This window comes from Cnephaeus nilssonii (genome assembly GCF_951640355.1).
Source record: "Cnephaeus nilssonii genome assembly, chromosome: 8".
NCBI classification, from domain to species: domain Eukaryota; kingdom Metazoa; phylum Chordata; class Mammalia; order Chiroptera; family Vespertilionidae; genus Cnephaeus; species Cnephaeus nilssonii.
Window position 1 is genome coordinate 74,370,241 of NC_137079.1, and position 16,248 is coordinate 74,386,488.

At 42.4% G+C, this 16,248-nt stretch overlaps 1 protein-coding gene and 1 pseudogene across 4 annotated transcripts in view; both read left to right on the plus strand.

Moving 5' to 3' along the window:
* The window catches only part of DIAPH3 (diaphanous related formin 3), a 551,015-nt gene that overhangs the window by 345,338 nt on the left and 189,429 nt on the right, over positions 1–16,248 (plus strand). The gene's annotated exons all lie outside the window — the stretch shown is intronic.
* Positions 10,525–12,477, plus strand: LOC307104141 (coiled-coil domain-containing protein 90B, mitochondrial-like; annotated as a pseudogene). The gene has a single exon. The product of its transcript is annotated as a coiled-coil domain-containing protein 90B, mitochondrial-like (transcript).

The following is a 16,248-nucleotide window of genomic DNA, read 5'->3' on the forward strand; positions in this document are numbered from 1 at the left end:
TGGTGAACGAAATTCATGCATGGGTAGGGTCCTTAGGCCTGGCCGGCGATCAGGGCCCATCTGTGGGGCGACCGGCAGGGCAATCAGGGGACGGCACTGCCCGCTCGCCGGCCTGCCCTGCCCCCCAATCACCCGGCTGCTGCCGCCAGTCACCTCCCTCTGCAGGGTTACTGGTGGGGCAATCAGGGGGCCCCCACTGGCACCTGCCTTGGCTGGCCTGGGGCTTGTGGGCTGGAGGCAGCTCCTGCGTTGAGCATCTGCCTTCTAGTGGTCAGTGCACATCATAGCGACCGGTTGTTGCACTGATTGTTCTGCCGTTCGGTCTATTTGCATATTAGGCTTTTATTATATAGGACTAGAGGCCCAGTGCACGAATTTGTGCACCTGTGGGGTCCGTCGGCCTGGCCTGCGGGATTGGGCTGACACCGGCTCTCCAACATCTCCTAAGGGGTCCTGGATTGTGAGAGGGTGCAGGCCAGGCCTAAGGACCACACTGGTGCATGATTGGGGCGAGGGAGGGATGCTTGACAGCTCCAGGGCGTGTCTCGCCCATCTCGCTCAGTCTTGATCAGCTGGACCCCAGCAGCAAGCTAACCTACCGGTTGGAGCATATGCCCCCTGGTGGTCAGTGCACATCATAGCAAGCAGTTGAGCGGGCTTAGCATATCATTAGCATATTAAACTTTGGTTAAACGACGACGGACACTTAGCATATTAGGCTTTTATTATATAGGATGTTCATTTAAAAACATAGCAGCATATTTATCCAGAATGCTTGGGTGTTTTCTCCTTTGTTTAGCCATATGTGTATTACTTAGTATTGTACTAGTAAGAATATACAAAAATAGTCATTATGTGAAAACTATACCGGTACTTAAATGTGTTACAGATAGGTGGATGGGGGTTGTAAAAATAAAATAATGTCTGTAATTAATAATTTCTGTATACCTAAGTGGTTAAAAATAACATCTGGAATTAAACTGCCTGAGTTCAAATTCTGGCTTCACCACTTTTCAGTCGTTCAACTTTTACTTGACCCACTTTACTTTAGTTTTGTCATCTGTAAAGTGAGGATAATAATAATATCTATATCATAACTAGAGGCCCGGTGCACGAAATTCAGCATGGAGGGGGGTTCCTCAGCCCAGCCTGCACCCTCTCTAATCTGGGACCCCTCTGGGGATGTCTGACTGCAGTCGGACATCCCTCTCGCAATCCGGGACCACTGGCTCCTAACCGCTTGCCTGCCTTCCTGCCTGATCGCCCCTAACCCCTCTGCCTGCCAGCCTGATTGCCACTACCTTTCCCCCCCGCCGGCCTGATTAACCCTAATTTGCTCCCCTGCCAGCCTGATCATCCCTAACTGCCTCTGCCTCGGCCCCCAGTCTGGCCTCCCTCTTGGGAAGCAACCTGGTGGATCAGGGGAAGGCACCACCCCTATTACGCCGCTGCTGCTGCCACTGCCTGAGGCCTGAGCCTCAGCCCTTGAAGCCGCTGCGTCTTTGTCTGGAAGGAAGTCTGGAAGACGTCCACTCTAATTAGCATATTACCCTTTTATTAGTATAGATTTGGGGACCATTACAACCACGCAGAACTTAAGGAAAACACATGGCCCTGACCGGTTTGGCTTAATGGAGAGAGCATCGGCCTGTGGACTGAAGGGTCCCAGGTTTGATTCTGGTCAGGGGCACATGCCTGGGTTGTGGGCTTAATCCCCAGTAGGGAGCCTGTGGGAGGCAGCTGATCAGTGATTCTTATCATTGCTGTTTCTCCCTCTCTCTCTCCCTCTCCCTTTCTGAAATCAATAAAAAATATTTAAAAAAAGAAAAGAAAACACATGATCTTCACTTTGGGTTTTGTCATTTTACAATATCCTTTGTGCAGTATTTTAACTTCCCTCAACTTTCCTTTACCCACCCTGAAAATACAATCTATTTTGGAGAAGATGATCAGGAAAGTGATTCCAGTGGGTAGAAGTTTTTTTTGGAGGGGATGGGGTTGTGAAAATATTTAAAAATTGAGCATGGTGATGGTTGTACCACTCTGAATTTACTTTAAAAAAACAGTTCATTGTACACTTTAGGTGACATGTACAGTATATGATTTATATCTCAGCAAAGCTGTTCTTTTATTTCTTTTTAAATAAAGACCAGTCTTATAATGAATTGCAGATATTTTCAGAGGCCCCCAGGATTTGCTTACCACGTCCCAAACCACGGCTGTGACTCTCAGTTGCCTCCAATCCTGGTGGATCTGGATGGTGTGGTTTTCAAAGGAGAAGGTGGCAAGAGGCTTGTGGAGTTTCTGCAACCCCATTCCCCGGTCTCCTCATAGGGCACCAGGACCATTTCCACTGTGCCAGCTCTCTGCTTCCTTTAACCTGTTGGGCAAAAGAATACTGCGTGCTCTGGCCAGAAAGTGCATTCTCCTTAGGAGGCCCCAATGCTTTTTTTAAGGTTGTTTTATGGATTCAAAAGAATAAGCAGAGATGTGGAAAGTTTTTGTCGAATTCCTTTTACATGGGAAGTGAGATGTGGCTCTGAATTCATCCCAAAGGGTGTCTTTGGGCAAAAGAACCCGGAATGGTACAACTCCTTCAGGATGCTCTACACACTTCACTGTCAGGACTCGGGGGCTTGAGGGTGAGGGAGGCGGCGGTGCCAGCACAGGACCCGGGAGAAGGTAGCGCTTTCTACACTGCCCAGGCCACGTGGACTGCAGCTGCACCCGCCCAGGTGGGCAGGGTGTTTCTGCTGTTTTGTTTTGGTCCTGCCTCCACCCCATCAGCCACGGACCCGTGCCTGCACTGAGACTGTGAATGGTTCGATGGTTCTACTTTTTGGTTGACAGTGGACGCATTCCCACTTCCCAGAGACTGGCAGTTAGACACTGGCGGCTTCCGAGTTGCTCGCGGGGAGAGCACAGCCCTAGGTCCAGAACAGACTCAGGCATCCTTGGCTAGGAGGCCTCCCCGGGCTAGGGCCCACCGACGGTTTGAAGGCTGGCCACACCTCCGATCATGACAGGGGTCCCCTCTGGGGCGCTGGCCGGCCTGGAGTAGGGGCCACCAGCGGTTTGAAGGCTGGCCATGCCTCCAATCCAGGCGGGGGTCCCCTCATGGCGACCATCCCACTCCCTCAGCTCCCTAGCCTGCTGTTCAGTCATCCGTCCGGTCATTTTGGTTGTTACCGCCTCTGACATTTTATATATTAGGATGTTCTGGTGAGGATTTAAAAATTTAATGCAGAACACTTAAGACAATACCTGCCTCAGTAAATTTTAGCTGCTGTTACTATCATTATCACTGCTACGACCATTACAACTATTATTATTATGCTACTAATACACTTCTTTTTAATCTAATTCATAAAATAAAGTGGTCATATGGCTTATAAACTCATCTAACCACATATTTACTTACAGCAAGCTATATTGGGGATGTGTGTTTAATCAATTGTGTTAATACACTAAACACTGTTGTGATAAAAGTATTTTATGCACTCTCTTCTCTGAGTAATTTTCTCAATTTTAAGGATCACAGGAAGGGGAAACGTGAATAGAAAAAAAAAAACTCTAGAAAATATGTACCAGTATAAGTTCAAAGTGGCTTCACTCCAGTGAGAGCCAATAGTTCCAGTAGCATCACTCTTTAGGCACAAACATTTTCTGTAGCTCTCTGATGAGTACAGTCAGTGGAATCATTAAACATTGTATCTGAGAATCAGCTTGCTAATTGTGTTTTCTTTTTTTTTTTTTTCAATTTTTTTATTAAGGTATTATATGTGTACATATCTTACCATTGCCCTCCCCACACCCCACTCCCATATATGCCCCCACCCCCCAGAGTTTTGCATCCATTGGTTATGCTTATATGCATGCATACAAGTCCTTTGATTGATCTCTTATCTCCCCCACCTCTCCCTAACCTTCCCCTTGTAATTTGACAGTCTGTTTGATGCTTTACTGTCTCTGTATCTATCTTTTTGTTCAAGTTTATAATGTTCTTTATTATCCATAAATGAGTGAGATCATGTGGTATTTTTCTTTCATTGACTGACTTATTTCACTTAACATAATGTTCTCCAATTCCTCCCAGGTTGCTGCAAATGATGAGAATTCCTTCTTTTTTATGGCAGCATAGTATTCCATTGTGTAGATGTACCACAGTTTTCTGATCCAGTCATCTGCTGACGGGCACCTAGGCTGTTTCCAAATCTTAGCTATGGTGAATTGCGCTGCTATGAACATAGGGGTGCATATATCCTTTCTAATTGGTGTTTCTAGTTTCTTCGGATATATTCCCAGGAGTGGGATTACTGGGTCAAATGGGAGTTCCATTTTCAGTTTTTTGAGGAAACTCCATACTGTTCTCCACAGTGGCTGCACCAGTCTGCAATCCCACCAGCAGTGCACGAGGGTTCCTTTTTCTCCGCATCCTCGCCAACACTTGTCGTTTGTTGATTTGTTGATGATAGCCATTCTGACAGGTGTGAGATGGTACCGCATTGTTGTTTTGATTTGCATCTCTCGGATAATTAGTGACGTTGAGCATGTTTTCATGTGTCTCTTGGCCTTCCTTCTGTCTTCTTTTGAAAAGATTCTATTTAGGTCTGTTGCCCATTTTTTTATTGGATCATTTATCTTCCTTTTATTAAGTTGTATAAGCTGCCTGTAGATGTTGGAGATTAAACCTTTATCAGTGATGCCATTTGCAAATATGTTCTCCCATGCAGTGGGCCTTCTTGTTGTTTTGTTGATGGTTTCTTTTGCTGTGAAAAAGCTTTTTATTTTGATGTAGTCCCATTTGTTAATTTTCTCTTTAGCTTCCATTGCCCTAGGGGCAGTGTCAGTGAAGAATTTCTTTTGGCATATGTCTGACATTTTGCTGCCTGTGGATTGCTCTAGTATTTTTATGGTTTCCCGTCTTATGTTTAAGTCCTGTATCCATTTTGAGTTTATTTTTGTGTATGGCGTAAGTTGGTGATCAAGCTTCATTTTTTTGCATGTATCTGTCCAATTTTCCCAACACCATTTATTGAAGAGACTGTCTTTATTCCATTGTATGTTCATGCCTCCTTTGTCAAATATTAATTGAGCATAGTGGTTTGGGTCAATATCTGGATTCTCTATTCTGTTCCATTGATCTATATGTCTGTTCTTGTGCCAGTACCAGGCTGTTTTGAGAACAGTGGCTTTGTAATACAGCTTGAAATCTGGTATTGAGATCCCTCCTACTTTATTCTTCTTTCTCAGGATTGCTGTGGCTATTCGGGGTCTTTTTTTATTCCAGATGAATTTTTGGAGAGTCCTTTCAAGGTCTGTGAAATATGCCGTTGGTATTTTAATGGGGAGTGCATTGAATCTATAGATTGCTTTGGGTAGTATGGACATTTTAATGATGTTGATTCTACCAATCCATGAACATGGTATGTTCTTCCATCTGTTTACGTCTTCCTCTATCTCTTTTTTCAGTGTCCTGTAGTTTTCCGTGTATAGGTCTTTTACCTCCTTAGTTAAGTTTATTCCTAGGTATCTTAATTTTTTTGGTGCGATGGTAAATGGGATTGCCTTTTTAGTCTCTCTGTCTGTAAGTTCACTATTGGTGTATAGAAAGGCCATAGATTTCTTGGCGTTAATTTTGTATCCTGCTACATTGCCGAATTCATTTATTAAGTCTATTAGTTTTTTGACGGAGTCTTTCGGATTTTTTATGTACAATATCATGTCGTCTGCAAATAAAGACAGCTTTACTTGTTCTTTTCCAATTTGGATGCCTTTTATTTCTTCTTCTTGTCTAATTGCAATGGCTAATACTTCCAGTACTATGTCAAACAGGAGTGGTGAGAGTGGGCATCCCTGTCTTGTTCCTGTTCTTAGGGGAAATGTTTTTAGTTTTTGTCCATTGAGTATGATGTTTTCTGTGGGTTTATCATATATAGCTTTTATTATGTTGAGGTATGAGCCATCTATTCCCACCTTGTTGAGAGTTTTTATCAAGAAAGGGTGTTGGATTTTGTCAAATGCTTTTTCTGCATCAATTGATATGACTATGTGATTTTTATCTTTCAATTTGTTTATGTGATGTATCACGTTTATTGATTTGCGGATATTGTACCATCCTTGCATTCCCGGGATAAATCCTACTTGGTCATGGTGTATGATCTTTCTGATGTACTGCTGGAGCCGATTTGCTAGAATTTTGTTGAGGATTTTGGCATCTATGTTCATGAGGGATATTGGTCTGTAATTCTCTTTCATTGTGTTGTCTTTATCTGGTTTTGGTATTAGGGTGATGCTGGCTTCATAGAAGGAGCTTGGAAGTGTTCCTTCCACTTGAATTTTTTGGAATAGTCTGAGGAGGATAGGTTTTAGTTCTTCCTTGAATGTTTGGTAAAACTCTCCTGTGAAGCCATCAGGCCCTGGGCTTTTGTTTGCCGGAAGCTTTTTGATGACTGCTTCAATTTCGTCCATAGTTATTGGCCTATTGAGCTGTTTAGATTCTTCTTGATTGATTTTTGGAAGGTTATATTTTTCTAGGAATATGTCCATTTCCTCCAGATTGTCCAGTTTGTTGGAATAGAGTTGTTCGTAGTATTTTGTAACAATCCTTTGTATCTCAGCGGGGTCTGTTGTTATTTCACCTCTTTCATTTCTGATTTTGTTTATTTGGGTCCTCTCTCTTTGCTTCTTGGTGAGCCTGGCTAGAGGTCCATCAATCTTGTTTATCCTTTCAAAGAACCAGCTCTTGGTTTTGTTGATCTTATGTATTGTTTCTTTGGTCTCTATGTCATTTATCTCCGCTCTGATCTTTGTTATTTCCTTCCTTCTGGTTACACTGGGCTTTTCTTGCTGCTCTTTTTCTAGCTCTTTGAGTTGTAGGGTTAAGTAATTTATTACCATTGTTTCTTGTTTTTTGCAATAGCCCTGTAGAGCTATGAACTTCCCTCTCAAGACTGCTTTCGCTGTGTCCCATAGATTTTGGATTGTTGTGTTTTCATTGTCATTTGTTGCCATGATGTTTTTTATTTCTTCCTTGATCTCTCTGGTGACCCAGTCCTTGTTTAATAGCATGCTGTTTAGTCTCCATGTGTTTGATTTCTTTGGATTGTATTTATTGTAGTTGATTTCCAGTTTTATGCCACTGTGATCTGAGAAGATGCTTGATATAATTTCTATCTTCTTGAATTTGAAGAGACTTTGCCTGTGACCCAGCATATGGTCTATCTTTGAAAATGACCCATGTGCACTTGAGAAGAATGTATATTCTGTGGCTTTGGGGTGAAATGTTCTGAAGATGTCAATTAATTCCATCTGGTCTAGTGAGTCATTTAGGATTGCTGTTTCTTTGCTGATTTTTTGTTTAGAGGATTTGTCCAGTGGTGATAGTGGGGTATTAAAGTCTCCTACTATGATTGTGTTGCTATTAATCTCTCCCTTGATATCCTCCAGGAGTTTTTTTATGTATTTGGGTGCTCCTATATTGGGAGCGTATATGTTTACCAGAATTATTTCTTCTTGTTGGATTTCTCCCTTTAGTATTATGAAGTGGCCTTCCTTATCTCTTGTTATGGCATTTACTTTGAGGTCTATTTTGTCAGATATAAGTATTGCTACCCCAGCTTTGTTTTCATTTCCATTTGCCTGAAAGATATTTTTCCATCCCTTCACTTTCAATCTGTGTGAGTCTCTTGTTCTGAGGTGGGTCTCTTGTAGACAGCATATATATGGGTCGTGTTTTTTTATCCATTCAGCTACTCGATGTCTTTTGATTGGAGCATTTAGTCCGTTTACATTTAAAGTTATTACTGAAAGGTATTTGTTTGCAGTCATATCTATTTTTGTGTCTGTATTCCTTCTTACCTGTTTATTTCTTCTTTTTACAGTATTCCCTTTAGCAATTCTTGCATTGCTGGTTTGGTGGTGATAAACTCCCTGAGGCTTTTTTTGTCTGCAAAGCTCCTGATTTCCCCTTCAATTTTGATTGATAGTCTTGCTGGATATAGTATTCTTGGATTCAGTCCTTTGCTTTGCAACACTTTGTATACCTCCTTCCATTCACTTCTAGCTTGTTGTGTTTCTGATGAGTAATCATTTGACAATCTGATGGGTGTTCCTTTGTAGGTAACTCTCTGTCTCTCTCTTGCCGCCTTTAGGATTCTCTCTTTATCATTTATATTTGCCATTGAAATTATGACATGTCTTGGTGTGGGTCTTTTGGGGTTGATCCTGCTTGGGACTCTCTTTACTTGCGTAACTTTTATCTTTCCCATATCCGGGAAGTTTTCTGTCATTATTTCTTCAAATAGATTTTCTAATCCCTGCTGCTCTTCTTGTCCTTCTGGCAGCCCTATTATACGCATGTTACTTCGTTTCATGTTGTCCCGAAGCTCCCTTAGGCTTTCCTCCTGCTTTTTAATTTTTTTCTCCAATTGCTGTTCAGCTTGAGCTTGTTTCTGTACCTGATCTTCTAACTCACTAATTCGGTCCTCTGCTTCTTGTAATCTACTGTTGAAACTTTCCATGGTGTTTTTGATTGTAGCTATATCACTTTTCATTTCTTCCTGATTCTTGCATAAGTTGTTGATTTTCTCATCCATCCGATGTATAAATTCCATGACCATTACTCTGAACTCCTTTTCGGTCATGTTGCAAGCTTCATTTTCACTAATTTCCTTTCTTGGCGACTCCACATTTTCTTTCCTCTGTGAGTTATTTCGTTTCCCCATTCTGGCTATTACCAGAAAGCTCAAGCTTCTGTTTGCGTGGACCTGGGCCGTGTGCTGTGGGGACTTCGGTCCACCCTAGTTTCACTGAAGTGCTCTGACACTAGGACGTGTGGCTGTCTTTGGTTGGTGGGAACCAGACTTGCCCAGGATCAGTGTCCCCAGTGTTCCGTGTGGTCTCGTGTGCACATTTAGAATCAGGGGCCCTGTCTGCACCACACTGTTGGTATGTGCCGAGAATGAGATCGTTAGCATGTGTCAGGAGTCAGAGTTTCCCTGTGTCTGCACCAAGACTTGAGTGTCAAAGTCTCTGTTGCCTTGTGCGGTTTCTCGTTGAGAATCAGGGTCCCTGTGTGTGCACGCACCAACAATTGGGGTCGCTGGCTCTTAGTGTGAATGCGCTGTGAGTCAGGGATCCCAGGCAGCTGTGTCCGGCGTGCCAAATTCCCTGAAGTGGAGCTGCGTCCTGTGTGTGCTCTCTCTACTGAGCCAAACCGGCCAGAGCGCACATTCTTAAAAACCTGAAGGTGAGCCGGCTCAGTGCACTCTCCCAAAGTCCCAGAAGGGGGGCGGAGTTCGTCCTGTGCGCCAAATTCCCCAGAGGGAAGCTCTTAAGAATCTCCGAAGGGGGAGCTGTGACCCGCGAGCCAAATTCCCCCAAATTCCCCGAAGGGGAGCCCTCTGTGCGCACTGACAGATTTTCCCGACGGGGAGCTGCTTCTGTCCCGTGCGCGAGCGCGCGCCAAATTCCCTAAGAGGGAGCGCGTCCCTGCGCAAAGCTAGGCAGCCTGGGCCAGGGGCGGGTCTATCAGTTACTATGGCGCTGTCTGTGCGCGCGCCTGTGAGCAGCTTGGGCGAGGGGCGCGTCTATCAGTTACTATGGCGCTTTCCGCGCGCCTGTGGGCGCTCAGCAGCTTGGGGCAGGGGCGGGTCTATCAGTTACTATGGCGCTATCAGCGCCTGCGAGGAGGGGGATAGGCTCTTTGACTCACGGAAATCTGCCGGGAAGTCTGGATTCTTGTTGTTTGTTTGTCTGAAGCTGTGATAGCAGTTCTCTGTCCCCAGTGGCTGCAGGGTCCTGGTTTGTGTCAGAAGCCAGGATCCGAGTCTCAGGCAGCTCTGTTTCTCAAGATGGCGTGGTCTCTGCGTCCGCACCAGCCGCCGAGAAGTGTCCGCTTTGTGCGCGGGGCTCCGCCGTCTAGGGCTGCCCTGTTCGGGAGCCCCTTGGAAGACCTGCAGAATCTAACTGACCCTATCTCATACACACACACACACACCACACACATCTACACTCTCCTCTATGGGTTCCTCACTCACACTCTCTCTCTCCCTACGTTCCTGCCGGTCGCCATCTTTTTCCTCTCCTTCCGCTAATTGTGTTTTCAACAAAATATGTTAAGGTTTTCTTTTTTTAAAAAAATATATTTTATTGATTTTTTACAGAGAGGAAGGGAGAGGGATAGAGAGTTAGAATCATCGATGAGAGAGAAACATCGATCAGTTGCCTCCTGCACACCTCCTGCTGGGGATGTGCCCGCAACCAAGGTACATGTCCTTGACTGGAATCGAACCTGGGATCTTTCAGTCCACAGGCCAACACTCTATCCACTGAGCCAAACTGGCCAGGGCTGTTAAGGTTTTCTTAACAGTTATTAATATGTTAGAATAGCAAATGTTATTTTGTATGCAGGTTGTTTAAAAAACAAAAATAAAAACCTCCATGTTCTTATACACATTTTTCATGCCTCTGTTCTATTTCATTCTATTGAATCAAGATTGTAAACCAGGGGAAACTCGGGGTATGTGGGGTCGCAGTGCCTGGTGGCTCCTGCGCTCTGAAAGCCTCAAGGCCGCCGGGTTTCAACCCCCCGCGGGCGTTTCTCGCCAGCCCTGCGGAGAGACTTCTTCACCACCACAACCAAAGAAGGACATGATATAAGGCGAGTGGACATAACTCCTTTAGAACAAAGGAAATTAACTTTTGATACCCATGCATTGGTTTAGGACTTGGAAACTCATGGACTTGACAAAGCACAAGCAGAAACAATTGTATCAGCATTAACCACTTTATCAAATGTCAGCTTGGGTACTATTTATAAGGAGATGGTCACTCAAGCTCAACAGGAAATAACAGTACAACAGCTAATGGCTCATTTGGACTCTATCAGGAAAGACATGGTCATCCTAGAGAAAAGTGAATTTGCAAATCTGAGAGCAGAGAATGAGAAAATGAAGAGTGAATTAGAACAAGTTAAGCAACAATTAATAAATGAAACCAGTCGAATCAGAGCAGATAATAAACTGGATATCAACCTAGAAAGGAGCAGAGTAACAGATATGTTTACAGATCAAGAAAAGAAACTTATGGAAGCAACCACAGAATTTACCAAAAAGGATACCATAACCAAAAGTATTATTTCAGAGACCAGTAATAAAATTGACACTGGAATTGCTTCTTTAAAAACACTAATGGAATCTAACAAGCTTGAGACAATTCGTTATCTTGCAGCCTCAGTGTTCACTTGCCTGGCAATAGCATTGGGATTTTACAGATTCTGGAAATAGCAGTGGAACAACTGTATTATGCTTCTACTACTGCTTCCATTGACTTCTTAAAACACTGAACTAGGATAGATTTACTTTGAACATTGAAACTTGTAGCAAAACTTAATACAATAAGATTATTCAAAGTACATATAGACTAAAAATCTGTTTTAGAATAAGAAAATGTGTAGTTTGTGGTTTTGTATGTCTATTTTATTATGTTGAAAAGCTGCCATTCAAAACCTGGTTAATTTGAGATAGAAGGGCCTTTTGTCATTATCTTTTTGATAGTTTATAGAAACTGAACCGGAGTTTTGTGTTTGCTTGAATAACTGTGTAAATCATATAGGATTTCTTTGGTATCTCCTGCCTACATACTTTGTGATAACTATTACACAATTACCTTTTCATATTTAATAAAATATTATAAGAAAAAAAAGATTGTAAACCATACTTTTAAAAAAATGCAATCCCATTTGTTTGGGCAATTAAGTTGCTTTCAAGAATGTTCCCATCCTTACAGGTGAAACCTGACTTATAACTCTTCCTCTGTATTAATTTAAAACCTGAAAATGGTAGTGTACCTAGAATTATATGCATTTTCAATATCATTTCGTGTAGTTCACACTAGTGGGAATCAAAAGAAATTTAAACTAAAATTTATCTTAACGTAAAGTAAATATCAAAAAATGTGGTTTGAGCCACTAAGTCCTTTTTACATATTGTTGTTGTTGTTTTTTCTGATATCGACTAACATTGTCTGTGCAAACATATTAGGAAGTGATACTTAACGTCTGTCCTGCTGGGTGGCCAGTATTCTGATAGTGCCTAGTGTTCTGCTTTCCCCCTTGTTCCTTCATGTGCACTGTGAGAGGCACTTTGTCAAAGAAGGGAAATCTTTATTAGATAATCACTGCACATTGTGCTTAGGGGAGCAGTAAAGAAAGCTGGATAGGTGTTCCACATGTTTCTCAATGGCCTCTGATACCTTTTGTTCCTTTTGTAGATCAGCTTGGACAGTAGAGAGCACTTTTCCCATCTTCATGCACTCACTGTTCCCTCTCAAAGAGATCATGGTTTTGAAAAACATTAACATTTTATTGAAATAAGTTTAATTTTAAAATTATAGATTTTCTTTGCCTCTCTATCTGAAAAGACTACCTTACTTTCCGGCGTATAAGACGACTTCTTAACCCAGGAAAATCTTATACGCCCAGTCATCTTATACGCCAGAAAATACGGTAATTATTTTGTAGTGTATATAGACATCAAGAACTCAAATTTTATTTATTATTTATTTCTTTTCAATCTTTTTTATTTCAAGAGAAACGATTTTAAGTATAATAGTGTTACATGCAATAAACATTAATATCTCAAGCAAAACAATTTTAAATATAATAATGTTATTTGCAGTAAACACCAATTATTCAAGAAGAATGATATTACATGCAATAAACATTAATATTTCAAGAAAAAAGGGACTTTAAGTATAATAATATTATCAAAAGTGTACTGACATAGTATGATATCACAAAAATTATATGAAATATTAAAAATCTGCAAATAACAGGATTATTTCTATTATCTTCTGAAATATTACCCCCCTTCCCCGGCTCTATTTTTTTTCATCAGTTTATGTTGTTCATTATATTCCACGTATGAGTGACATCATGTGATATTTATTTTTCTCTGACTGGCTTATTTCACTTAGCATAATGCTCTCCAGGTCCATCCATGAGTGCATGAAGATGGGAAAAGTGCTCTCTACTGTCCAAGCTGATCCTTCTTTATTACAGCAGCTTAGTATTCCGTTGTGTAGATGTACCACTGCTTTTTAATCCACTCATCTGCTGATAGGCACTTAGGCTGTTTCCAAATCTTAGCTATTGTAAATTGTGCTGCTATGAACATAGGGGTGCATATATTCTTCCTGATTGGTGTTTCTGATTTCTTGGGATATATTCCTAGAAGTGGGATTATTGGGTCAATCGGGAGTTCCATTTTTAATTTTTTGAGGAAATGCCATACTGTTTTCCACTGTGGCTGCCCCTGTCTGCATTCCCACCAGCAGTGCACAAGGGTTCCTTTTTCTCCACATCCTTGCCAGCACTTGTAGTTTATTGAATTGTTGATGATAGCCATTCTGACAGGTGTCAGATGGTTTCTCATTGTGGTTTTGATTTGCATCTCTGGGATGACTGGTGACTTTGAGCACGTTTTCATGTATCTCTTGGGCTTCTTTATGTCCTCTTTCAAAAAGTGTCTATTTAGGTTCTTTGCCCATTTTTTAATTGGATTATTTATCTTCCTTTTGTTAAGTTGTTTGAGTTCCTTATAAATTTTGGAGATTAAATGCTTATTGGAGATAACATTGGCAAATATGCTCTCCCATTCACTGGGCTTTCTTGTTGTTTTGTTGATGGTTTCTTTTGCTGTGCAGAAGCTTTTTATTTTGATGTAGTCCGATTTGTTTATTTTCTCCTTAGTTTCCATTGCCCTAGGAGCTGTATCAGTTAAGATACTGCTACCACATATGTCTGATATTTTGCGACCTATGGATTCTTCTAAGATTTTTATGGTTTCCCATCTTATGTTTAAGTCCTTTATCCATTTTGAGTTTATTTTGTGTGTGTGGTGTAAATTGGTGGTCTAGTTTCATTTTTTTGCATGTATCTGTCCAATTTTATCAACACCATTTATTGAAGAGACTATCTTGACTCCATTGTGTGCTCTTGCCTCCTTTGTCAAGTATTAATTGAGCATAATGGTTTGGGTCGATTTCTGGGTTCTCTGTTCTTTTCCATTGGTCTATTATGTCTGTTCTTGTGCCAGTAACAGGCAGTTTTGAGAGCAGTGGCTTTGTAATACAGCTTCATATCTGGTGTTATAATCCCTCCAACTTTGTTTTTCTTTCTCAGAATTGCTGCAGTTATTTGGGGTCTTTTTTTTATTCCAGATGAAGATTTGGAGAGTTTGTTCTAGGTCTGTGAAATATTCCATTGGTACCTTAATGGGGATTGCATTGAATATATAGATTGCTTTGGATAGTATGGACATTTTAATGATGTTGATTCTACCAATCCATGAACACGGTATATTCTCCCATTTGTTTACGTTTTCCTCTCTCTCTTTTTTCAATGTCCTGTAGTTTTTTGAGTATAGGTCTTTTACATCCTTAGTTAAATTTATTCCTAAGTATCTTAATTTTTTTGTTGCAATGGTAAATAGCATAGTTTGCTTAGTTTCTCTTTCTATGAATTCATTATTGGTGTATAAAAAAGCCATAGATTTTTGGATGTTAATTTTGTAACCTGATACATTGCCGAATTCATTTATTAGGTCTAGTAGTGTTTTTATGGAGTCTTTGGGGTTTTCTATGTACAATATCATGTCATCTGCTAATAATGACAATTTTACTTCTTTTCCAATTTGGATGCCTCTTATTTTTTCTTCTTGTCTGTTCGTTATAGCTAGCACTTCCAGTACTATGTGGAACAGGAGTGGTGAAAGTGGGCATCCCTTTCTTGTTCCTGTTCTTAGCGGAAATGGTATCAGTATTTGCCTATTTTATATGATGTTGGCTTTAAGTTTGTCATATACTAGAGGCCTGGTGCACGAAATTCGTACATGGGTAGGGTCTCTAGGCCTGGCTGGTGATCAGGGCGAATCTGTCGGGAGACCAGCGGGGCAATTTGGTGCCCCCTGCTGGCACCCAGCTTGGCTGGTCTGCGGCCTGTGGGATGGGGGCAGCTCCTGCATTGAGCGTCTGTTGCCTGTTGGTCACTATGCATCATAGCAACCAGTCGTTCCACCAGTCATTCCGCCATTCAGTTGATTTGCATATTAGGCTTTTATTATATAGGATGGCCTTTATCATGTTGAGATACTCTCCCTCTATTCTAACTTTGCTGAGAGTTTTTATCAAAAATAAGTGTTGAATTTTGTCAAATGCTTTTTCTGTGTCTGTTGATATGATCATGTGATTTTTGTCTTTCAGTTTGTTTATGTGATGTATCACGTTTATTAATTTGCGACTATTGTATCAGCTTGGATCCCTAGAATAAATCCCACTTGATCATGGTTTATGATGTCTTTAATATATTGCTGGATGTGATTTGCTAATATTTTTTGAGGATTTTAGCATCAATGTTCATCAGGGATATTGGCCTGTAATTCTCATTCTTTGTAGAGTCTTTATCTGGTTTTGGAATTTGGATAATGCTGGCCTCATAAAAAGAGTTTGGAAGTGTTCCTTTCTCTTGGACTTTCTGAAATAAGTAGAGGCCCAGTGCACAAAATTCGTGCACGGGGGGAGGGGTGTCCCTCAGCCCAGCCTGCACCGTCTCCAATCTGGGATACCTCTCACAATCCAGGACTCCTGGCTCCCAACCACTTGCCTTCCTTCCTGCCTGATTGCCCCTAATTGCTTCTGCCTGCCATCCTGATCACCCCCTAACCACTCACCTACCGGCCTGATCGACGCCTAACTGCTCCCCTGCCAGCCTAATTGCCCCTAACTGCCCTCCCCTGCAGTCCTGGGTCCCCACAATGGCCCTCCCCTGCCGGCCTGGTCGCCCCTAACTTCCCTCCCCTGCAGGCCTGGGTGCCCCCAACTGCCCTTTCCTGCTGGCCCGGTCCCCTGCAACTGCCCTGCCCTGCAGGTCTGACCCCCCAACTGCCCTCCCCTGCAGGCCTGCTCACCCCCAACCGCCCTACCCTGCCATCCTGGTCTCCCCTAACTGCTCTCCCTTGCTGGCCTGGGTCCCCCCCCAACTGTCCTCCCCTGCAGGCCTGGTGACCCCCAACTGCCCTCCTCTGCCAGCCCGGTCACCTCTAACTGCCCTCCCCTGCAGGCCTGGTCACCCCCAGCTGTCCTCCCCTGCTAGCCTGATCACCCACAACTGTCCTCCCCTGCTGGCCATCTTGTGGCAGCCATTTTGTATCCACATGGGGGCAGCCATCTTTGACCACATGGGGGCAG